General features: G+C 38.7%; 1 long non-coding RNA gene across 1 annotated transcript; it reads left to right on the top strand.

Annotated features, from left to right (window-relative positions):
* Positions 1-26: 26 nt before the first annotated feature.
* LOC128647880 (uncharacterized) lies at positions 27-3,941 on the top strand. The gene is made up of 2 exons (XR_008400441.1): positions 27-297; positions 2,791-3,941. It is a non-coding gene; the product is annotated as an uncharacterized LOC128647880 (long non-coding RNA).
* The last annotated feature ends 23,126 nt before the right edge of the window (positions 3,942-27,067 follow it).

The following is a 27,067-nucleotide window of genomic DNA, read 5'->3' as shown; positions in this document are numbered from 1 at the left end:
AGAGCACATACAAACACAATTTCTATTTAGTTTTGTTTCATGTGACAGAGGATATCTAAATATGAGAGCATCACAATGATTCTTTTTCATTCCTTTACTCTGTCCCTGCTCCTGTTGCAGAGAGATCAGGTTCCGAACCTGACTTCAGACTACTGTGCAGAGCAACCTAGAGACTTGACAGAAATTTGAATGAGTGAGTTGCTTCACGGATCTGGCTAAAATGCCTGATGTAATTATAGTGAGAGGAGGAAGTATAAGCAAATTCTCACCCTCTATCTTACTTGTAGCTGGCAGCTGGTAAGTTATGACAGTTCTCTTCTTTCTAATAGTATATAAATGTGACTGATCTTTGTAAAATGGTGGACAGCCTTTACATTGTGTATGTGTTAGGGATCATGTTTGCCATCCAAACACAGGCACTAAGCAACATATATATTAGTGAATGTGTTTCCTTAGTACTTTGTGTTACATCTTGTGTCTGTATGTTTTTAATATGTGAATGTTTGTGTGTGTTGTAAGAATGTGTGAAATTTTTTTTATACTAATATGTAAATTATATTGTCTTTTCCAAATAAAAACTTTATTTTCCAACTGTGTGCCAGATTATTATTTTTTCTATAAAGACTGAGTACATAGCGTTGGATATATAATATTTGTAGATATTTACTGTGCTTTTAAAAAAAAAAAAAAAAAAAATAAATATATATATATATATATATATATATATATATATATATATATATACTCACCAGCCACTTTATTAGGTACACCTTACTAGTACCAGGTTGGACCCCCTTTTGCCTTCAGAACTGCCGTAAAGGGACATTCCAGCCAAAATTAGAATCCACATGGTCATGGATGCAATTGAGTTTTGAATATAAGCATTTTTATAATATACTTATATTAGCAGAAATGCTTCTAATAAAAGCTATAACTGTTTCAACAGTGTATTTAGGTATGCAAGGTGCACCTGCATTTTATACACAGCATTTGCTCAGACAACCTAAGGTGCTTTTACCATCTGGTAATGACTCAATTTTGACCGGAATGTCCCTTTAATTCTTCGTGGCATAGATTCAACAAGGTTCTGGAAACATTCCTCAGATTTTGGTTCATATTGACATGATAACATCACGCAGTTGCTGCAGATTTGTCAGCTGCACATCCATGATGCAAATCACCCGTTCCACCACATCCCAAAGGTGCTCTATTAGATTGAGATCTGGTGACTGTGTAGGCCATTGGAGTACAGTGAACTCATTGTCATGTTCAAGAAACCAGTTTGAGATGATTTGAGCTTTGTGACATGGTGCATGATCCTGCTGGAAGTAGCCATCAAAAGATGGGTAAACTGTAGTTATAAAGGGATGGACATGGTCAGCAACAATACTCAGGTAGGCCGTGGCATTTAAATGATGCTCAATTGGTACTAAGTGGCCCAAAGTGTACCAAGAAAATATCCCCCACACCATTACACCAATTACACCACCAAGTGGAACCATTGATACAAGACAGGATGGATCCATGCTTTCATGTTGTTTATGCCAAATTCTGACCTTACCATCTGAGTCGCAGCTGAAATCGAGACTCATCAGACCAGGCAACGTTTTTCCAATCTTCTATTATCCAATTTTGGTGAGCCTGTGCGAATTGTAGCCTCAGTTTCCTGTTCTTAGCTGACAAGAGTGGCACCCGGTCTTCTGCTGCTGTAGCCCATCTGCTTCAAGGTTCAACATGTTGTGCGTTCAGAGATGGTATTCTGCATACCTTGGTTGTAACGAGTGGTTATTTGAGTTACTGTTTACCTTTCTATTATCTCAAACCAGTCTGACCATTTTTCTCTGACATCAACAAGGCATTTTTGTCCACACAACTGCCACTCACTGGATATTTTCTCTTTTTCGGACCATTCTCTGTAAACCCTAGAGATGGTTGTTTGTGAAAATCCTAGTAGATCAGCAGTTTTTGAAATACCCAGACCTGCGCGTCTGGCACCAAAAACCATGCCACGTTCAAAGTCACTTAAATCCCCTTTCTTCCCCATTCTGATGCTCTGTTTGAACTTCAGCAAGTCGTCTTAACCATGTTTAGATGCCTAAATGCATTGAGTTGCTGCCATGTGATTGGCTGATTAGAAATTTGTGTTACCAAGCAATTGAACAGGTGTACCTAATAAAGTGGCCGGTGAGTGTGTATGTGTGTATATATATATAATTTAATTTATTTTATTTTTTACTAGAGTCAAAAAGAGTTAGATACAAAATATTTTTTTCTTTTCATGTGGTATTACTTCCGGTGACATCATTATATATGCAAATTAGGGCACACTTTGAAAATTTTCCCAAAGTTGGCAGGTCTGCGGTTGTCCTTTACTAGACCATAACCCTTTCCCACCGGGACTTATTTGTCTACATCGGAACAAAGTTCCATTCCAGAGTTGTTGTTTTTTCCTGAGCTGTATTTGTATATATATATATATATATATATATATATATATATATATATATATATATATATATATATATATATGTACTGATTGAACTCTTTTGGGGAGACTGTCCTGAAGTATTCTGAAGTAATCTTCTGGTACATTATACCAGGCTTTTTTCAGCATTTCCCAGAGTTCTTCTTTAGATTTAGGTTGTCTTTTATGTATTTCTCTGTCCAGGTGATCCAATACTGGCTCTATAATATTCAGGTCTGTACTCTGTGGAGGCCAGTCCATGACTGTCATTGTTTTATCAGCTGTTTTTGTCCAAATATGATTTAAAACCTGTCTGTACATTTCAGCATTCATGATCCCATCAATTCGGACAATATTGCCAGCACCACTGGCAGAAATGCAGACCCTACACCATGTTTGCAGAGAAAGTGTTTACTACGGAGGTACAGTGAGAGAAAACCAGTCCACAATAGAGGCACACTGCTTATCAGGAAAGTAACAATAACATAACTTTATTCATGCATGGTAACAAAGTAACAATTTTAATGGAAAAGACTACTACCAAAGAGGGTGGGATCAAACAGTGAGTGACATCATCTTCATTTCCACCATGTTTCACAGAATGCCACAAGCACTCATTCTTCCATCTCTCTTCTTCTCACATATATCGTTGATGATTGGACCCAAAAACTTCAAACTTGGATTTGTCACTCCATAATACTCTTTTCCACTGATGTTCATTCCAATCTTTGTGAGCTTTAGCATATTTTAGCCTTTTCACCCTGTTCCCCTTCCGAAAAATGTGGTTTCTTGGCTGCTACCCTTCCACAAAGACCATTCTTGATCAAGCTTCTTCGGACTGTAGAAGGGTCAACTTGGCATCCCGATGAAGCTGCCAGATACTCAGCCAGGTCCTTGCTAGACTTCTTCCGGTCTCTCAAAGAAGAAACTCTGAGAAACTTCTCATCAGATTTTGAACGTTTTCTTGGCCTTCCAGTCCTGTTTTTGTCCTTGACCTCTCCTGATTCTTTAAATTTCTTTATTACAGCTTGAATACCACATCTTAAGTATCCAGTTTGTTTGCTGATTTCCCTTTGAGAGTGGCCTTGCTGATGCAAAAGTATGATTTTATGTCTGTCAAATCCTGTGACCGTTGGCATTTTGAATGGAATGATGTGATTGAAAGTTGGTCTTATCAGCAAGCGTCTAATGAATTAAACTTATACCACATGTGTATGTAATGCTCAAGCATGTCTTGCACAAACCTTTTTCACAGAAGTCGTTTTGACAGGAAATAGTAGGACAAATATTTGTGTTAGCAATGATATTATATTAATTAGGGTTCCATTCTATTTAGGTTTACGAGAGCCAGGTTTCTGCTATTGTTCAAGTGTAAGAGGAGGTCACATTAAATACTATTATTTTATCTGTTTTTTAATACTGCATACACATATCCTGTATTTTCTGGTTGTACTCTAATAAAGAGACTGAGAAATAATTATATATTGTCATTATACCATCGATAACACAACAAATCTAATGGTGGCCTAACACTTTTGCACAGTACTGTATATATATATCCCCTCAAAAATGTTATAATGGGTCATTAAATAGATCCATTGCCTGATCAACATATTTTGTTATTACACAAGAGATGAACATCAGAAATATCTCCTCTGCAAAGAATGAATGTAATACAAATAAAAAGGGCAGGGACCCCAACCAAAGATCCAGAGGGCAACAGCTTAATTAATTGCTGTAGCAGTTTTGAGAAACTTGTTAGCTAAATTTAATAACATATTAAGGTAGGAAATTAAGTTGGGTAAAGGAACAAATGCTCTGGAGACCCAGTGTGATTGTCCTTCAAAATATAATAAAGTTTTATTATCAAATAATTATACTTTGTAGCAGTCATCTATTTTATTAATAGAGATGCAGGTCACACGCTGAAGTGTGAGTTGAAGCTTCACATTTAAATTTTTAATAGGTCCCCCATCCAATCGTAAGGATAAATTAGACCTGTGTACCCCAAGCACTATTCCTGACATTTAAATGAGATTACACTGAAACCCGTGAATGATTAACAAAATCTTATTAGAGTCAAAATAGTTATTAGGACCCACTAAGTGCTCTAAAAACAACAACTTTTTGCACAAAGTGAATATGGCCATTCTAGGGGAGTGGGTTACTTCAATTTAAGGGGATCATTGACTTATTCATAGCCATTGTAAATATTCAGTGAGCATTAGCAGGAAGTATATCATTTATACTGCTGTATTTGTATTACATCTACATTTATACAGCGTAACTTATTTTTTCATGGATTTTGGAACAAATGATCCCCACAATCTGTGATCTCAGGCAGACAGGTTCAGTACATGTTAAAGGGACATGAAACACAAATATTTTCTTTCATTATTCAGATAGAGATTACAATTTTAAAAACATTTCCAGTTTAATATCAAATTAGCTTTGTTCTCATGTTATTATTCTTTGTTGAAGAGATACCTAGGTAGGTAGCGTGCACATGCCTGAAGCACTACATGTCAGGAAATAGTGCTGCCATCTAGTGCTCTTGCTAATGTCTAACATTGTTGCAAAACGGCTGCCATATAGGAAATAGTGCTGCCATCTAGCGCCCTTGCTAATGTATAACATTGTTGCAAAACTGCTGCTATATTGTGCGGAAGACACATGCACGAACCTGAGCTTACATCCCTGCTATTCAACAAATGATAACAAGAAAATGAAGAAAAACTGATAATAGAATTAAATTGGAAAGTTTTTAAAATTGTATGAATCATGAAAGAAAAAAAATGATTTTATGTCCCTTTAAAGGGACATTAAACACTAAATACATGCTAGCTAGAATGATACATTCAAAGAAAAGATTAGTCCATGACTAACATGTAGATGTATTTTTTAAAGTTTCATTAGTTGTTTAAAAAGTGACAAAATAAGTGTAAAGTTTTAGTGTCTATAAAACACCGGGAGCTGCCATGTTGTAACTTGTGTTACCTTCTCTACTGTGGCCAATTAGAGACAGTTATAAATAGGTCACTAGAGTGTGCAGCCAATGGTTGTGCTGGATTTAACAGTGTTCTGCACTTCCATTTCTAACAGGAACTGAAAAGCTCACAATTTCAGAATGGAATTACAGGCAAAGAGGACAAAATAAATCATTAAAGTATATTGCAGAGCTGTTTTATATATACAATTTATCATTTTATATTACCATCTCAAAGTGTTTAATGTCCCTTTAAGGTTTGGCTATACAGCTGTATATTAAATAACTGAATGCCAAAGAGAGCGGCAACATGTTAAAACAATTTGCCTCCAGCCATTTATACTGTACCAGCAACATTCTTTCTGCAGCCCACATAATAACAATGCAGCAATATATTTTTCACAACTGCATCTGATACTAACTTAGCAAAAACATGGTCAAGAATTCTTGAAATGACCGCTTCTATAAACGTGGAAGTAGCCCTGGGTTAATGTGCCAGTGTATGGTGATTTGTGGATATGCTCTCTAGGTTTTCTCCTCTCTAGATATACTCATAGGTCAATATTTGTCATAAAGTGTGCTGAGAGTGTTTTACTTATTCCCCCCCCCCCCCCCCATCAGATCCTGTTCAAACACTATGTGCCCCTGCTTTAACCTGTCACCAGGTGGCCCAATCCTTGGCATACATTCAGGTTGTACGTTCCTTTTTACTGATAATTTTACCTGTCACAGCGCTGGTATCAGTGTTTACTCATTGTAACATTATGTTTTAACCATATGCCTGGTAGTTGACATAAACTTTTACATGAGATTGGGACAAGTACAATAACAAGGGATTTGTGTAGGGGTAGCACGAAATTGTAATAGGAATGTAATAAATATGCAGACACATTTTTGCTCTGCCCTTCATATCTGAGAAGTTGCACTTCCCGAGGACCTGGCACTATGGGGGTTTGTATAAACATTTGCACCAGGATTTGATTGGGCAAACGTCAGCTAAATTGCAAAAGGTTTGTCAGTTGCAACAGTTCTGAGATCTTGCCCATGGTTTCCTCAAATACACTTCCGATTGCCATTCCACAAGTTACAGATATTTTTCTTCTGGCTCTGAAGACTATGGGAACAAGATGTTCTCGATTCATATTATTTTTCTATCCAGCACTACAGTACTTGATTATATCAGCCATCAGGGGAGATCAGTCAGGATTCTGCTCTTTCAGTTTTAAGTAAATGCTCTTTACACTAAAATTACATTACAAAGTATACACACTCATAAGAACACCATCTCATAAAATTATATAAAAAAAATTGCAAACAAAAGTTATAAAGGATCAAAGATATGAGATCTCAGGTGTTAGAAGAAAACAAAGTCAGCCAAAGGGCTTTAAAATGATGGTAAATTCACCTCCATAACTTCACATATTCTGAAAGGTCTTCTCATAACTAGCATATTGAGATGCTTATTTTGTTCAAGTCAATTCTACTTTTAAAAATGGGCATTTTTCCAAGCTTCATTACCTGATTCAATGCAGCTTCTCTGAACAATCTTCTCTTAGCCTTATTTGATTGGCGGCTCTTTCAGCCAATCTGAGCCTCACCTTGCGCCCCATGTAATTTAATCATAGCACGCTCCCGTGCTTGGAACTCAGCCTGGAAGTTCAATCACGCAAGTGAAACTCACTACGCTATTTGCGCAACAGAAATAGCGTAGTGAATTGCGCTTGCGTAGTTGAACTTCCAGGCTGAGTTCCAAGCACGGGAGCGTGCTGTGATTAAATTACATGGGGCGCATGGTGAGGCTCCGATTGGCTGAAAGAAGAGCTGCCAGTCAAATAAGACTAAGAGAAAATCTTTCAGAGAGGCTGCATTGAATCAGGTAACGGAGCCTGACAAAAAATGCTCACTTTTAAAAGTAGAATTAACTTTTGAACAAAATAACCATATCAATATGCTAGTTATGAGAAGACTTTTCAGATAATGTAAAGTTATGGAGGCAAATTTACAATCATATACATCCTAAATATGCATGCCTAAATATGGTGTTGTATGTGTCCGCAGAGAGTGTCTAAAGCATCAGAGGGATCTCATTGTTAAAAGGTATCAGTCAGGAGAAGGGTACAAAAGAATTTCCAAGGCATTAGATATACCATGGAACACAGTGAAGACAATCATCATCAAGTGAAGAAAATATGGCACAACAGTGACATTACCAAGAACTGGATGTCCCTCCAAAATTGATGAAAAGACGAGAGGAAAACTGGCCTGGGAGGCTGCCAAGAGGCCTACAGCAACATTAAAGGAGCTGCAGGAATATCTGGCAAGTACTGGCTGTGTGGTACATGTGACAACAATCGCCCGTATTCTTCATATGTCTGGGCTATGGGGTAGAGTGGCAAGACGGAAGCCTTTTCTTACAAACAAAAAAAACATCCAAGCCCAGCTAAATTTTGCAAAAACACATCTGAAGTCTCCCAAAAGCATGTTGCAAAAGGTGTTCTGGTCTGATGAAACCAAAGTTGAACTTTTTGACCATAATTCCAAAACATATGTTTGGCGCAAAAACAACACTGCACATCACCAAAAGAACACCATACCCACAGTGAAGCATGGTGGTGGCAGCATCATGCTTTGGAGCTGTTTTTCTTCAGCTGGAACTGGGGCCTTAGTCAAGGTAGAGGGAATAATGAACAGTTCCAAATACCAGACAATATTGGCACAAAACCTTCAGGCTTCTGCTAGAAAGCTGAACATGAAGAGGAACTTCATCTTTCAACATGACAACAACCCAAAGCATACATCCAAATCAACAAAGGAATGGCTTCACCAGAAGAAGATTAAAGTTTTGGGATGGCCCAGCCAGAGCCCAGACCTGAATCCAATTCAAAATCTGTGGGGTGATCTGAAGAGGGCTGTGCACAGGAGATGCCCTCACATTCTGACAGATTTAGAGTGTTTTTGCAAAGAAGAGTGGTCAAATCTTGCCAAGTCAAGATGTGCCATGCTGAAAAACTCATACCCAAAAGACTGAGTGCTGTAATAAAATCAAAAGGAGCTTCAATAAAGTATTAGTTTAAGGGTGTTCAGACTTATGCAACCATATTATTTTAGTTTTTTATTTCCCTTTACCTAAAAATGTCAGTTTGTTTTTCAATTGAGTTGTACAGTTTATAGGTCACATTAAAGGTGGAACATGTTCTGAAATGATTTATCTTTGTCTCATTTTTTTACATCACAGAAACCTGACATTTTAACAGGGGTGTGTAGACTTTTTATATCCACTGTATATATAGAAACTTTCATGAAAAGAAGAGGCACTCACATGACTTAGTTCTCACCGCTGAGTACAATATACACCCTCTTACTGAGAAACAATCTTGATAAAGGTCCCTGTGAGGACCGAAACGTTGACTGACTGAATTAATGAACTATTAATAAATTTTGTGTTAACTAAGTCCTGTGAGTGCCTCTTCTTTTCATGAAAGTTTCTGCCTATCTACCATAGAGTGCACCCAGGCAACACAACTTACAGTGAGTGCTTGGATCCCAAAACTAGAATATATATAAATATATATATATATATATATATATATATATATATATATATATATATATATAAAAGAATAAATAGAACTTATTCTTGTATGTGAAGAACATTGGAATGTGAAATATTCATATTTTCATGTCGGCTTAGCGGACATGAGAACAAGTGATGGGTTTTGTGCACAAACAGAGTGTTAGGTTTTTCCCCCACTTTTTTGTGCTCCATTGACCTTTAGGGGAATACGTGAGCGGAATATTCTAACTTCGGCTTTTTGCACTCATCGGGTTAGCGAGCGAGCGTAAACAGGTTATTTCCAACTCACAATACAAGCACAAAAAGCTTACATCTAGCGCAGTTAACTCTCGAGCTGAAGCATTAAATATCGCTCCACTTGTAATCTGGCCCTTAGCTTTTAATGTCCCTTTAATAATGAAAACATTTGGAGAGCATAGGAGTGGGAAGGTATCATGCCACAGAACTATCCTGCACACTTTGCTTCACCCTCTAAATCCTGCTGCCCTGGGAACAGGCATGATTGGCCTATGTCAAAATATACTCCTATTGCGGTTATCTCACCACAAATGTGGGTTTTTTTTTTCAATGGATTAAAATAGCTTCAAACTAAAATTCCAAAACCAAGCAAAAACACACAAAGTACTCCTCACAGGTATTGTTGAATTACATATGTGAAACAGAGCATCTAGTTTTATTGAATTTGGATTAGGTAGACAGAAGAAAAACTATAACAAACATATTATTTTGTATAAGTTTCTAAAGACCTGCATGGAAGCAAAATATACACGATTAATACTAAAGGAAAACATGATAGCTAATTGATTCTCTATTGATCCTGACTGCTAACTTGTTTGAATGCAGGTTTTTAACTAATTATAATAATAAATATATGCACTCAATCATTTCATATAATTGAATTATTTTTTGCATTTTTACAACATTCACTTATTTTTTAATCATAAATAAATGACAATATTTTAGGTGTGTACAAATTTCATGGTTTCAAAATGTGATTTGAGCAATAATTTTAACCTTTAATTAAACCAGGAATGTGTTTATTAAACTAAAGTAAACTAATACATGGACCAAAACATACACATTTGTTTAAAAAAAAAAAAGATATTCCACGTGAAACAGGACAAAATAGGTTTTTAGGAAGTAAAGATGTTGAATCTGATAATTCCAAAAATCATGCAAAAAGCAGAACAAACAGTCGGCTAGATTATGAGTTTTGCGGTATGAGTGAAAAAGCAGCGTTATGGCTCTTTTTCACTACCGCTGGTATTACGAGTCTTGCAGGTTTAGGTGTACCGCACACTTTTTTGGCCATAACGCAACGTAACTACCGCAGCTTTCCAAAAGTCCTTTTTCAATGGGACTTCCTTTGCGCCGGTATTACGAGTCTGCCTGGGAGGCCAAAAAGTGAGCGGTACACCCTATACCGTCAAGATCCATACTGTAAACTGAAAGTCAGTAGTTTATGCTACAACGCCGTAACTTAAAACTCATAACTAAAGTGCTAAAAAGTACACTAACACCCATAAACTACCTATTAACCCCTAAACCGAGGCCCTCCCGCATCGCAAACACTAAAATAAAATTATTAACCCCTAATCTGCCGCTCCGGACATTGCCGCCACTATAATAAACATATTAACCCCTAAACCGCCGTACTCCCGCATCACAAACACTAGTTAAATATTATTAACCCCTAATCTGCTGTCCCTAACATCGCCGCAACCTACATTACTGCTATTAACCCCTAATATGCTGCCCCCAAAATCGCTGCCACTATACTAAAGTTATTAACCCCTAAACCTAACCCTAAGTCTAACCCTAACACCCCCTAACTTTAATGTAATTAAAATAAATCTAAATAAAACCTACTTTTAATAAATAAATAATTCCTATTTAAAACTAAATACTTACCTGTGAAATAAAACCTAAGCTAGCTACAATATAACTAATAATTATATTGTACCTAGCTTAGGTTTTATTTTTATTCCACTGGTTATTAACTATTTACTAGCTACCTACCTAAAATAAATACAAATTTACCTGTAAAATGAAACCTAACCTGAGTTACACTAACACCTAACCTTACACTACAATTAAATAAATTACATTAATTAAATACAATTAACTAAATTACAAAAAAAAAAAACCCCCACTAAATTACAGAAAATAAAAAATAAATTTTCAAATATTTAACCCCTTAATGACAACTGACGTACCAGGTACGTCATGCATTAACTTACAGTTAATGACAATAGACGTACCTGGTACGTCAGTTGTCTAAGAGAGTGCTGGAAGCGATCGCAATCGCTTCCAGCAGCTCTCAGGGTATTGCAGTGATGCCTCCATATGGAGGCATCCTGCAATACCCTTTCAGAAGACTCCGATGCAGAGAGAGCCACTCTGTGGCCCTCTCTGCACCGGTAGCGATGGTGCCGGTTCGTTGGTGGGTGGGAGCGCAACAGGGAGGCGGGTGGGCGGCCCATCGCTACCCGGCATCCGGCTCCTGTAAGTGCAATGTGCACGCCGGGTGCCGGGAGCGTGCGGGGGCGCACGTGCGCGCGCGCGATTAGCTACCCACACTGACACCAATGAGGAGGGAAGAGGGGGGAAAAAATAAATATATAAGGATCTGGGAGGGGGTTGGGGTATTGTGGGGGGCTGCTACACTACAGAAAACATTTAAAATGGCAATAAAAGATCAAAAAAACACTTTTTTGGGGGGCAAATTGGGTACTGGCAGACAGCTGCCAGTACCCAAGATGGCGGCAATTAGGTAGGGGAGAGGGTTAGAGAGCTGGGGGGGGGGGGATCATGGAGGTTGGGGCTAAGGCAGGAGTCCATCACAGCTAAAACATTTTATTTTTTTTTATTAAAAAAAAGAAAAACTCCTTTTATTTAGTACTGGCAGACTTTCTGCCAGTACTTAAGATGGCGGGGACAATTGTGGGGTGGGGGAGGGAAGAGAACTGTTTGGGAGGGATCAGGGGGTGGGATGTGTCAGGTGGGAGGCTGATCTCTACCCTAAAGCTAAAATTAACCCTGCAAGCTCCCTACAAGCTACCTAATTTAACCCCTTAACTGCTGGGCATAATTTACGTGTGGTGCGCAGCAGCATTTAGCGGCCTTCTACTTACCAAAAAGCAACCCCAAAGCCATATAAGTCTGCTATTTCTGAACAAAGGGGATCCCAAAGAAGCATTTACAACCATTTGTGCCTTAATTGCAGAAGCTGTTTGTAAATAATTTCAGTGGGAAACCTAAAGTTTGTGACAAAATTTGTGAAAAAGTGAACTTTTTTTTTTATTTGATGACATTTGGCGGTGAAATGGTGGCATGAAATATACCAAAATGGGCCTAGATCAATACTTTGGGTTGTCTTCTAAAAAAAAATATATACATGTCAAGGGATATTCAGGTATTCCTGACAGATATCAGGGTTCCAATGTAACTAGCGCTAATTTTGAAAAAAAGTTGTTTGGAAATAGCAAAGTGCTACTTGTATTTATGGCCCTATAACTTGCAAAAAAAGTAAAGAACATGTAAACATTGGGTATTTCTAAACTCAGGACAAAATTTAGAAACTATTTAGCATAGGTGTTTTTTGGTGATTGTAGATGTGTAACAGATTTTGGGGGTCAAAGTTAGAAAAAGTGTGTTTTTTTCAATTTTTTCCTCATATTTTATATTTTTTTTATAGGAAATTATAAGATATGATGAAAATAATGGTATCCTTAGAAAGTCCATTTAATGGCGAGAAAAACGGTATATAATATGTGTGGGTACAGTAAATGAGTAAGAGGGAAATTACAGCTAAACACAAAAATAGCCATTGTCATTAAGGGTAAGAAAATTGAAAAATGGTCCGGTCATTAAGGGGTTAAACTAATTACACCTAATCTAATAGCCCTATCAAAATAAAAAAGCCCCCCAAAATAAAAAAAATACCTAGCCTAAACTAAACTGCCAATAGCCCTTAAAAGGGCCTTTTGCGGGGCATTGCCCCAAAGAAATCAGCTCTTTTACCTTTAAAAAAAAAATACAAACAACCCCCCAACAGTAAAACCCACCACCCACACAACCAAACCCCCCAAATAAAAACCTATCTAAAAAAACCTAAGCTCCCCATTGCCCTGAAAAGAGCATTTGGATGGGCATTGCCCTTAAAAGGGCATTTAGCTCTTTTTCAGCCCAAACCCTAATCTAAAAATAAAACCCACACTAAAAAAACCTAACACTAACCCCCGAAGATCCACTTACAGTTTTTGAAGACCGGACATCCATCCTTAATGAAGCGGCAGAAGTCTTCATCCAATCGGCAAGAAGTCCTCAACGAAGCCGGGAGGAGTCTTCATCCAAGCGGACCGAAGTCTTCATCCAAGCCGGCAGAAGTCTTCATCCAGACGGCATCTTCTATCTTCATCCATCCGGCGCGGAGCGGCTCCATCTTCAAGACATCCGGCACGGAGCATCCTCTTCTTTCCACGGCGACTGAAGAATGAAGGTTCCTTCTATCAGCCAATCGGAATTAAAGGTGAAAAAATCCTATTAGTTATATTGTAGCTACAGTATCTTAGGATTTATTTTACAGGTATTTAGTTATTAATAGTAGGTTTTATTTAGGTTTATTTTAATTATATTTAAATTAGGGGTGTTAGGGTTTAATAACTTTAGTATAGTGGCGCCGACATTGGGGGCGGCAGATTAGGGGTTAATAAGTGTAGGTAGGTGGCGGCGACATTGGGGGCAGCAGTTTAGGGGTTAATAACTGTAATGTAGGTGGTGGCGATGTCGGGGGCGGCAGATTAGGGGTTAATAAATGTATGTAGGTGGCGGCGATGTCGGGGACAGCAGATTAGGGGTTAATAAGTATAATGTAGGGATGTCGGGGGCGGCAGATTAGGGGTTAATAAGTATAATGTAGGTGGTGGCGATGTCGGGGGCGGCAGATTAGGGGTTAATAAATGTATGTAGGTGGCGGCGATGTTGGGGGCAGCAGATTAGGGGTTAATAAGTACAATGTAGGTGGTGGCGATGTCGGGGCAGATTAGGGGGGGTTTAGACTCGGGGTTTATGTTAGGGTGTTAGGTGTAAACATGAATTTTCTTTCCCCATAGGAATCAATGGGGCTGCGTTACGTAGCTTTACGCTCCTTTATTGCAGGTGTTAGGCTTTTTTTCAGCCGGCTCTACCCATCGATGTCTATGAGGAAATCGCGCACGAGCACGTAAAACCAGCTCACAGCAGCGCTGGTATTGGAGTGCAGTATGGAGCTCAATTTTGCTCAACGCTCACTTATTGCCTGCTAACACCGGGTTTTTGCAAACCTGTAATAGCAGCGCTATAGGGAGGTGAGCGGTGGAAATAACTTGCAAGTTAGCACCGAGCAGCTCTTACCGCAAAACTCGTAATCTAGCCAATTGTTTCTGTGGGTTTGAATAGCCAGTTTTGAAAATCCTCATGCAGGGAACTTCACACTCTTTAACAGACTGGAATAGATCCCACACAATCACACATTTCCACACACACACAGGCAGAAGCACTTGTTTACTCACACAGGGCAAGATTACAAGTTGCGCGGCAAATCAGTTGCGAAAACTCAGCTTGCGTTATGACTTTTTTCACATTTGGGGTTGCGCAGCTATTGCAAGTTGAGAAATAACTTATTTTGCGTGCGCATTAAGCCATGTAATGCAAACTGTGAAATCGCGTTCACGTATTTCCCACAAAAGTCAACGGAGAAGACAAAAAAAAAAAAAACCCTAATCTGTTGTGCAAAGACCATGATGTATTCTCTTTAAAAAAGTGTACATAAAAATGCGAATATTTTATATTGCGAAAATGTTTTTGTAGCGGAATATGTTTTATTTATAAATAAATATTTCTCTATATATGTGATGATTTTTAGACTGATATATCTATTTATAGCGAGATATGTATATGAATATATAGATATCTCGAGATCTATATATGAAAATCTCTTTGAAAATCCCTCTGAGATATTGTTTAATGTGCATAAGATTGTAATGTGAAATCCTTTCATTATCTCCATAGTTAAACACATCTCTATACATATACAGGTAGCCCTCAGTTTACGCCGGGGTTAGGTTACAGAAGGAATGGTTGTAAATTGAAACCGTTGTAAATTGAAACCCAGTTTATAATGTAAGTCAATGGGAAGTGAGGCAGGCCCCTCTCAAAATTGTCAGTAGTAACACCTAATACATTATTTTGAAAGCTTTGAAATGAAGATTTTAAATGCTAAACAGCATTATAAACCTAATAAAATAATCACACAACACAGAATATATAATTAAACTAAGTTAAATGAACAAAAACATTTGCTAATCAGCATTATAAACCTAATAAAATAATCACACAACACAGACTTTACTTGCAGTTTTCGGCAACAGTTCTTTCTATGCATCACAATCTGGACTGATTTATAGACAGGAAGATCTTGTTCCTTTGAAATCTGCTCGATAGCTCAGGTCTGGTTAAACTGATTAATTTCAGCTTGCTTGGCTTTGCTGCAACACAAGCGGACAGCTCCACCTACTGGCTATTTTAATAAATGCACTGCTTCTCAATGCTTTTCAATAGCAGTCACATGACTGGAAAAAAAGGTTGTTATTCTGAAACGGTGTAAATTGAACCGTTGTAAAACGAGGGCCACCTGTAAATCCATGTTTCTCTATGTATGTGTATGTATGTCAATGTAAAATCCCTGCGTCAGCTTTTTTTTTTCTCTAACACCCGAGATCTCGTATCTTTGAGCCCTTATAACTTTTGTGTGCAAAAATTTTTTTAAATAATTTTTATTAGACCGTGTTAATATGAGTGTAACTGTACTTCTTAATGTATATTTTTAAGTGTTTTGTGAAACTTTTTTGTTGCGCAAATCTGTTAACTACAGCTCTTCGAGCGCAGAAAGGATTGCGGTGCAAAAGATGAATGCGCATGCAATCGTGATTTTTCAAGACTTGTAATACCTACACAATGGAAATTGATTGCGAAAAGACCACATTGCGCGCGGAAAACTCATAACGCACTACTTGCAATCTTGTCCACAGTTAGGAATACTTTATTGCGAAGTAATATTTATGAATACTTACCTTCTGCGGGGCTGACCAGTGTCAGTGAGAAGCATGCAAGTCCTATAGTTAGTAAGGATTGGATGCTTGCCGCTTAGGTTGGGAGAGTGCGTTCATCACCTTGTGTCTTCACTATGCGGTTAAGCTCGTGTACCTTCAGCGGGAGGCGCATCATGCTAAGAGTTTTATATACTGTATGTACATGCTGCACTAACAGTATTTTATGCACGATAACAATAAAATAATGTCAGTTTAGATCCACATAGATGCTGCACCTTACTGCTCTAGCGTCTGTTATTTTCACCTGTATAGTCTATGGCTTTGTGTTTCACACCAAAAGCCATTGGAGTAACAACATCCCAGCCAGGGAGACCTTTAGACGAGAGGTGTGTACTCAAAATGGTGATAATCTTTTTTTTTTTTAAAATCTTACATTTTCCATGATACCTTATTTAACCCCATGATACCTCATTTAACCCCTTCACTACCAGGACTTTCAGAGAAGAACTTGCCCAAAATACCAGAGATTTTTTTTTAGCATTTTTGCTATCATTCCATTTAAACAGAAATAGAGCCTTGTTTTTGTTTTTTTTATTTACCTGTCAAAACTATATACATTTTTTAAGTAGACAACTCAAGGTATTGATCTAGGCCCATTTTGGTATATTTCATGCCACCATTTCACCACCAAATTCAATCATATAAAAAAATACTTTTTCACCAACAATGGTTGTAAAAGCTTCTCTAGGATCCCCTTTGTTTTTAAATAGACATATATGGCTTTGCCATTGCCTTTTGGTAATTAGAAGGCTGCTAATAGCAGCTGCACACCACATGTCTGAAATTCCCATGAGTGAAGAAGTTAATCAGATAGCTTGTATGGTTAATTGTAGCTTTAGTGTAGATATTACCCTCCCACCTGGCACTTCCCACACCCTGATCCCTACCTAATCCCTCCCAAACAGCTCTCTTCCCTCCCTCACCCTCATCTTAGGTACTGAGAGACAGTCTGTTAATATGAAAAATTTATATTTTTTTTATATCTTCTGTAGTGTATGATCCTCACTTACCCTCCAACCTCCCTAATCCCTCCCAAACAGCTCTCTAACCCTCCCCCCTCTAACTAGTGCCTGCCACTTTAGGTACAGGCACCTGTCTTCCAGTACCTATAAAATGTTTTTTTTTTCTTTAATTTTTGTAGTGTAGTGGCCCCCACCTCCCCTCCTCCTATAATCATTTGTTAGGGATTCCCCACCCCACATTTTTTTTCTGTAGCATAGCTCCCCATCCCTCAATCTCCCTTTAACCCCTTAATGACCACAGCACTTTTCCATTTTCTGTCCGTTTGGGACCAAGGCTATTTTTACATTTTTGCTGTGTTTGTGTTTAGCTGTAATTTTCCTCTTACTCTTTTACTGTACTCACACATATTATATACCGTTTTTCTCGCCATTAAATGGACTTTCAAAAGATACCATTATGTTCATCATATCTTATAATTTACTATAAAAAAAGTATAAAATATGAGGAAAAATTGGAAAAAAACACACACTTTTCCTAACTTTGACCCCCAAAATCTGTTACACATCTAATACCACCAAAAAGCACCCATGCTAAATAGTTTATAAATTTTGTCCTGAGTTTAGAAATACCCAATGTTTACATGTTCTTTGCTTTTTTTGCAAGTTATAGGGCCATAAATACAAGTAGCACTTTGCTATTTCCAAACCACTTTTTTTCAAAATTAGTGCTAGTTACATTGGAACACTAATATCTTTCAGGAATCCCTGAATATCCATTGACATGTATATATATATTTTTTAGAAGACATCCCAAAGTATTGATCTAGGCCCATTTTGGTATATTTCATGCCACTATTTCACCGCCAAATGCGATCAAATAAAAAAAATTGTTCACTTTTTCAGAAATCTTTTCACAAACTTTAGGTTTCTCACTGAAATTATTTACAAACAACTTATGCAATTATGGCATAAATGGTTGTAAATGCTTCTCTGGGATCCCCTTTGTTCATAAATAGCAGACATATATAGCTTTGGCTTTGCTTTTTGGTAATTAGAAGGCTGCTAAATGCCACTGCGCACCACACGTGTATTATGCCCTGCAGTGAAGGGGTTAATTAGGGAGCACGTAGGGAGCTTCTAGGGTTAATTTTAGCTTTAGTGTAGTAGAGAACCCCAAGTATTGATCTAGGCCCATTTTGGTATATTTCATGACACCATTTCACCGCCAAATGCGATCAAATGAAAAAAAACATTAAATTTCTCACAATTTTAGGTTTCTCACTGAAATTATTTACAAACAGCTTGTGCAATTATGGCACAAATGGTTGTAAATGCTACTCTGGGATCCCCTTTGTTCAGAAATAGCAGACATATATGGCTTTGGCATTGCTTTTTGGTAATTAGAAGGCCGCTAAATGTTGCTGCGCATCACGCGTGTATTATGGCTAGCAGTGAAGGGGTTAATTAGGTAGTTTGTAGGGAGCTTGCAGGGTTAATTTTAGCTTTAGTGTAGAGATCAGCCTCCCACCTGACACATCACACCCCCTGATCCCTCCCAAACAGCTCCCTTCCCTCCCCCACCCCACAATTGTCCCCGCCATTTTAAGTACTGGCAGAAAGTCTGCCAGTACTAAAATTAAAAGGTATCTTTGAATATTTTTTTTTTTAGCATATTTACATATTCTGCTGTGTAGGATCTCACTTTAGCCTCCAACCTCCCTGATCCCCCCAAAACAGCTCTCTAACCCTCCCCCTCTGCCTTATTGGGAGCCATTTTGGGTACTGGCAGCTGTCTGCCAGTACCCAGTTTGCAAAATAAATATGTTTTTTTATATTTTTTTCCCTGTTTTTTTCTGTAGTGTAGCTCCCCCCCCCCCCACAGACCAACCCCCACCCCCTAACTGATGTTTTTTATAACATTTATATTCCCCACTTTTACCAACTTTTGCTTTTAAATTTTCTGTAGTGTAGTGGTTCCCACCCGCTCCCTCCCCGTGCACGCGCCCTCCCCCGCCCCCCGTGCATGCGCTCCCCGGTCATCCCCGCCCTCGATCCCGCCGCCCTCCACATCATCAGGGCCATCGATGGCCGCCACCCGCCTCCCACAACGGCTCCCACCCACCAACGAAGAAAGCCACCGATGTCCGGTGCAGAGAGGGCCACAGAGTGGCTCTCTCTGCACCGGATGGCTAAAACAGGTTATTGCAGGATACCTCAATATCGAGGTATCACTGCAATAACCGGAAAGCAGCTGGAAGCGAGCAGGATCGCTTCCAGTTGCTTTCCACACCGAGGACGTGCAGGGTACGTCCTTGGTCGTTAACTGACTTTTTTTAGAGGACGTACCCTGCACGTCCTTGGTCGTTAAGGGGTTAAAAAAAAAAATCTACGGTAGTGCCATCCCACTCCTTCCCCCTCTGCTGCTCGACTGCCAACCCACCTCCCGGATTCCCATCCACCGGCACTGGCAGACGATCGTTACAGACGATAACTTCCTTAACCACTGGTCGTTAAGGCAGACCTCGACAAACCCAGGAGCCAGATAGCCACTGGCTCCTAGATTTTTACTGCCTTTAACACGTATTGTCTGGGTATAATATCATATACGTCCATGGAACGTCTACGTTCAGCCCATTTTATGAACAAACAACAACTACTCTTTGTATTTTGTACTTTTATGTACAAATTTCTTGCATTTTTTTCTCATCCAGTGTACTTAAATTATGATTTACACTGTGCATAGTTCACACAATTTCTTCCTGTGTAATTTACCTACAATTTTTTCATTTTTGATAAAATACAATTTTTGGTTACCAATTTCGTTACAAATTTTGATGCAAATGGTTCAATTATTAATTTTGTAACATTTTTAAATTACGAATGTATGCATCTCCTTCCCATACGAAAATGCATTAAACTTTCCGTAGCGAGGCACCCTGTTTTCAGGGTAAAAAAGTGACTTTATATAATTCCACCAGGGAAATCTAAGGACTGGCGAGCATTCTTATAGAATCTCACCAGCCCAGAGAGCTTTTTAGAATCAGGCCCTTAGGAAGAAGAGCTGCTGGATTCTTCAGAGCTGAGGCATTTTTTCATCTGAAGCATCTTAAAAAACGAAAGTTTATAGTTGACCTTAGTCACTAACATCGCCTTCAGAACGTCCACACCAAGCTGAATTTTGTCACTGGTCCATATGCTATTCATGAGGAAAATATATGTTTATTTGCAGCATTGGTACCAGAAAGGCAGAAAAGCAACTTAAAGGGACAGTCAACTCCAAAACTGTTATTGTTTAAAACAATAGATAATCCCTTTATTACATTCTCCAGTTTTGCACAGCAGACATGGTTATAATAATAAATTTTTTACCTCTTTAATTACCTTGTATCTTAGCCTCTTTTTGACAGCTCCCTGATCACATGACTTTTTATTTATTATGTATTGAATTGCATTTTAGCCAATTAGTGCAGTGTCATCCACAACCCATGGGCGTGAGCACAATGTTATCTATATGGCCCACATGAACTAGCAGACTCCTGTTGGGAAAAGCTAATTAAAAAGCGTGTGAAAAGAGGCTGTCTGTAGTGGCTTAGAAACAGGCAGAAATTTAGAGGTTTAAATGTTATAAAGTATTTTTATATAACAATGTTGGTTGTGCAAAGTTGGGGAAATGAATAGTAAAGGCGTTATCTACCTTTTTAAACAATAACAATTTTGGTGTTGACTGTCCTTTTAAGAACATTTTGATCGAGGAACATAGTTCTTGTTGAAGTAAGAGACCATTTCAATAATCTTTGAACTGGCAATGCTTTATTAGCAGCCCATTCAGGACATTTCCCAGTTACAAACTGCTTCACATAGACATACTCATATTATATTTTAAGCCAACTGAGCAGATGGTAATAACAAGGCAGGATTTTCTCTCAATGTCTTCCCATGAAGATTTCTTGTTTAAGGTTACCCAGTTTTAGGATTACAGGTCCTGAAAGCTTTTTTTAGTCCATTTCCTCAAGTAACTCAGTGCAGTTTCATACTTGAAGTAGTCCTTCCTGTCGTTCCCAACACAAACTCAGTTCTGGTGGGGGCAAAATGAACGTTTTTCAGGAGGCTTGGAAAAAATATGTTCATGATCCTGAATATAATTGTCTTGGGGTGCCGCATAGGCTTCCAATCTCGCCCGTACTTGAGAAAGATCGCTTCTGTGTCATGTTCAAAATATCCTTTAAAGGCCAGAGCTTACTTGGCATGTGTAGCAGACCTAGAAGCAATGGGAGTGATTACTCTGGTCCCCTTGGAGGAACAGAATCAGGGGCTCTATTCCTTTTCATTGTACAAAAGAAAGACAGGACTTACAGGCCAATCTTGGATCTAAAAACTAATATCCTTATTCATAGGGATCATAAAATGAGTCAGGTTTGCCTTTCTAAACAGGCATTACCAATATGTGCCACTCCCATTTGGTCTGGCAAAGGCACCAAGAATCTTCACAAAGGTTCTCAGAGCTGTTTTGTCTGTAATGAAAGATCAGGTCATGGTAGTAGCTACTTAACTAGAAGACATTCTGGTGCCATAGTTGGAAAATAAACCTTTCTGAATACTTCTCTATTACTACAAACCAGAGTTGCCTTTCTAGGGTTCATCATAGACTCTGTGACAATGAGACCATGGCCTCTAGTTATCAAGCCGTCAACCTCAAATACGCTGGAATTCCGCAGCGTATTTGTGGCGAGGCTGATTCGCCTAAGTTATCAAGCCCTGCTGCCCGGCAAAAGTAGAATATAGTGACGTAAGCTTTGATCCGCCGGACTCAGTCCGACACAGATCGATGCTTACGTCACTCCAGATGTTCCGAACACAAGTTCGGCACAATCTGACTACTTTTGCTAGTTATCAAATGACTACCAGGTACGCTCGGCACTTTTCCGGCCCAGCGTACCTGGTTTTCAATCCGCCGCCCTGGAGGCGGTGGATCCCATAGGAATCAATGGGAGTCTGACCATAGCGAAAGTTCATGTTCGCTGCTGCCCGACATCCCATTGATTCCTATGGGAGATGTCTACACCTAACACCCTAACATGTACCCCGAGTCTAAACACCCCTAATCTGCCCCCCCTACACCGCCGCAACTAAATAAATGTATTACCCCCTAAACCGCCTCTCCCGGAGCCTACCGCCACTCTAATAAACTTATTAACCCCTAAACCGCCGCTCCCGGACCCCCGCCGCCACCTACATAATACCTATTAACCCCTATCCTGCGCCCCCTATACCGCCGCCACCTATAATAAATTTATTAACCCCTATCCTGCGGATCCCGGACCCCGCCGCAACTAAATAAATTGTTTAACCCCTAAACCGCCGCTCCCGGAGCCCACCGCCACTCTAATAAACTTATTAACCCCTAAAATGCTGCTCCCGGACCCCGCCGCCACCTACATAATACCTATTAACCCCTATCCTGCCCCCCCCTATACCGCCGCCACCTATAATACATTTATTAACCCCTATCCTGCGGATCCCGGACCCCGCCGCAACTAAATAAATTGTTTAACCCCTAAACCGCCGCTCCCGGAGCCCACCGCCACTCTAATAAACTTATTAACCCCTAAACCGCCGCTCCCGGACCCCGCCGCCACCTACATAATACCTATTAACCCCTATCCTGCCCCCCCTATACCGCCGCCACCTATAATAAATTTATTAACCCCTATCCTGCGGATCCTGCCGCAACTAAATAAATTGTTTAACCCCTAAACCGCCGCTCCCGGACCCCGCCGCCACCTATATTAAACTTATTAACCCCTAATCTGCCACCCCTACACCGTCGCCACCTATAATAAATTTATTAACCCCTATCCTGCCCCCCTATACCGCCGCCATCTATATTAAACTAATTAACCCCTAAACCTAAGTCTAACCCTAACCCTAAAACCCCCCTAACTTAAATATTATTTTAATAAATCTAAATAAAATTACTCTTATTAACTAAATTAATCCTATTTAAAACTAAATACTTACCTATAAAATAAACCCTAATATATCTACAATATAACTAATAATTATATTGTAGCTATTTTAGGATTTATTTTTATTTTACAGGGAAATTTCAATTTATTTTACTTAGGCACAATAGCTATTAAATAGTTATTAACTATTTAATAGCTACCTAGTTAAAATAAAGACAAATTTACCTGTAAAATAAAAACTAACCTAAGTTACAATTACACCTAACACTACACTATCGTTAAATAAATTATTCCTATTTAAAACTAAATGCTTACCTGTAAAATAAACCCTAAGATAGCTAAAATATAATAAATAATTACATTGTAGCTATCGTAGGATTTATATTTATTTTACAGGTAACTTTGTATTTATTTTAACTAGGTAGAATAGTTATTAAATAGTTATTAACTATTTAATAACTACCTAGCTAAAAGAAATACAAAATTACCTGTAAAATAAATCCTAACCTAAGTTACAATTAAACCTAACACTACACTATCATTAAATAAATTAAATTAATTAACTACAAATACCTACAATTAAATGCAATTAAATAAACTAACTAAAGTACAAAAAATAAAAAAAACTAAGTTACAAAAAATAAAAAAATATTACAAGATTTTTAAGCTAATTACACCTAATCTAAGCCCCCTAATAAAATAACAAAGCCCCCCAAAATAAAAAAATGTCCTACCCTATTCTAAATTACGAAAGTTAACAGCTCTATTACCTTACCAGCCCTTAAAAGGGCCTTTTGCGGGGCATGCCCCAAAGTATCCAGCTCTTTTGCATGTTAAAAAAAATACAACCCCCCATCATTAAAACCCACCACCCACATACCCCTACTCTAACCCAAACCCCCCTTAAATAAACCTTACACTACCCCCCTGAAGATCATCCTACCTTTAACCGTCTTCAGCCAGCCGACCACCGATGGAACAGAAGAGAACATCCGCAGCGGCCGAAGTCATCATCCAAGGGGCGCTGAAGAGGTCTTCCATCCTATAGAAGTCTCTATCCAGGCGGCGTCTTCAATCTTCATCCATCCGGAGCGGAGCCATCTTCAAAGCAGTCGACGCGGAGCTATCTTCATCCACCGTCGCCTACTCGCCGAATGAATATTCCTTTAAGTGATGTCATCCAAGATGGCGTCCCTCGAATTCCGATTGGCTGATAGGATTCTATCAGCCAATCGGAATTAAGGTAGGAAAAATCTGATTGGCTTATCCAATCAGCCAATCAGATTGAGCTCGCATTCTATTGGCTGATCGGAACAGCCAATAGAATGCGAGCTCAATCTGATTGGCTGATTGGATCAGCCAATCGGATTGAACTTGAATCTGATTGGATCAGCCAATCAGATTTTTCCTACCTTAATTCCGTTTGGCTGATAGGATGGATGAAGATTGAAGACGCCGCCTGGATGAAGACTTCTATCGGATGGAAGACCTCTTCAGCGCCCCTTGGATGAAGACTTTGGCCGCTGCGGATGTCCTCTTCTGTTCCATCGGTGGTCGGCTGGCTGAAGACGGCTAAAGGTAAGATGATCTTCAGGGGGGTAGTGTTAGGTTTTTTTAAGGGGGGATTGGGTGGCTTAGAGTAGGGGTATGTGGGTGGTGGGTTTTAATGTTGGGGGGTTGTATTTTTTTTTACATGCAAAAGAGCTGAATACTTTGGGGCATGCCCCGCAAAAAGGCCCTTTTAAGGGCTGGTAAGGTAATAGAGCTGTTAACTTTCGTAATTTAGAATAGGGTAGGGCATTTTTTTATTTTGGGGGGCTTTGTAGTTTTATTAGGGGGCTTAGATTAGGTGTAATTAGCTTAAAAATCTTGTAATATTTTTTTATTTTTTGTAACTTAGTTTTTTTATTTTTTGTACTTTAGTTAGTTTATTTAATTCTATTTAATTGTAGGTATTTGTAGATAATTAATTTAATGTATTTAATGATAGTGTAGTGTTAGGTTTAATTGTAACTTAGGTTAGGATTTATTTTACAGGTAATTTTGTATTTCTTTTAGCTAGGTAGTTATTAAATAGTTAATAACTATTTAATAACTATTCTACCTAGTTAAAATAAATACAAAGTTACCTGTAAAATAAATATCAATCCTAAAATAGCTACAATGTAATTATTAATTACATTGTAGCTATCTTAGGGTTTATTTTACAGGTTAGTATTTATTTTTAAATAGGAATAATTTAGTTAATGATAGTGTAGTGTTAGGTGTAATTGTAACTTAGGTTAGTTTTTATTTTACAGGTAAATTTGTTTTTATTTTATCTAGGTAGCTATTAAATAGTTAATAACTATTTAATAGCTATTGTGCCTAGTTAAAATAAATTCAAATTTGCCTGTAAAATAAAAATAAATCCTAAAATAGCTACAATATAATTATTAGTAATATTGTAGCTATATTAGGGTTTATTTTATAGGTAAGTATTTAGTTTTAAATAGGAATAACTAATTTAATAATAGTGATATTTATTTAGATTTATTTAATTAATATTTAAGTTAGGGGGGTGTTAGAGTTAGACTTAGGTTTAGGGGTTAATAATTTTATTATAGGTTGCGGCGGTATAGGGGGGGCAGGATAGGGGTTAATAAATTTATTATAGGTTGCGACGGTGTAGGGGGGGCAGATTAGGGGTTAATAATTTTAATATAGGTTGCGGCGGGGTCCGGGAGCGGCGGTTTAGGGGTTAAACAATTTATTTAATTGCGGCGGGGTACGGGATCGGCAGGATAGGGGTTAATACATTTATTATAGGTGGCGGCGGTATAGGGGGGCAGGATAGGGGTTAATAGGTATAATGTAGGTGGCAGCGGGGTCCGGGAGCGGCGGTTTAGGGGTTAATAAGTTTATTAAAGTGGCGGTGGGCTCAGGGAGCGGCGGTTTAGGGGGTAATACATTTATTATAGTTGCGACGGGGTCTAGGAGCAGCGGTTTAGGGGTTAATAACTTTATTTAGTTGCGGGGGGCTCCGGGGGCGCCGGTATAGGGGGTAGAACAGTGTAGTTTAGTGTGAGTGCTTAGTGACAGGGGTATCAATAAAGCTGGGGAAAAGCCGAAGAGCAGCGAGATCGGATGAGTGATAACTATCACAGTCCGCTGCTCATCGCCCCGTACTTGGTGCGCCGCTTTTTGACAGCTTTTTTGATAACTTTGGCGAGCGTATTCAGGTCCGCGGCGGCAATGGTAGGCGAGCTTAGGCGGGCGTATTGGGCCGGCGAAGGCAGGTAAGTAGACACGTTGATAACTAGAGGCCCATATCTCACAGATGTTTGCAGACTCAAATTGCAGAAGCCCTGTGCTATTCTTCAATAGTCTCTTCTTCCTAAATTGTTTATATGCATATAAGTAGTTGGTCTCATGGTAGCAGCTTCAGATGACGTACCTTTTGTCAGATTCCACTTGTGTTTGCAACTTCAAATGTTGTAACAGTGGATTGGAGATTTCAACATCCTGTCTCAGAAAATCTCTTTAGACTTCAAGACAAGGCATTCTCTAACTTCATGACAGACTCACCAATCTTTGATTTAGAGAGCCTCGAGAGTTCCCGGAAAATTGACTGACTTGGGCAGAACTCTATGATTCCATGATTTCAGCTGTTCACATTACAGGTGTGGCCGATTGGGAAGAGGATGTCCTCAGTCATCAGTAACCAGAACACAAATAGCTCAAGGGGCACTACAGACCCTAGAACAGAGAGAAAGATATACTCCCAGGAGAGGCAAACAGAACAAATACAAAATCTAAAAATAATTAATTTGTCATCCACGGTACTGACCGAAAAAGAATTGGATGTTTTGAAACTTGGGTTAAACTTTGTTCCCTCAATTGATTTTGATGTTTTTGAAACATTACTTGATGTTAATAAACTTATCCGTAACCTGACACTTAAAAAGTTTTATGCCATAGAGAA

The sequence above is a fragment of the Bombina bombina genome, chromosome 2, assembly GCF_027579735.1.
Source record: "Bombina bombina isolate aBomBom1 chromosome 2, aBomBom1.pri, whole genome shotgun sequence".
Taxonomy (NCBI): Eukaryota; Metazoa; Chordata; class Amphibia; order Anura; family Bombinatoridae; genus Bombina; species Bombina bombina.
The sequence above is the reverse complement of the archived record's forward strand: the minus strand, read 5'-3'. Positions and strand labels throughout refer to the sequence as shown.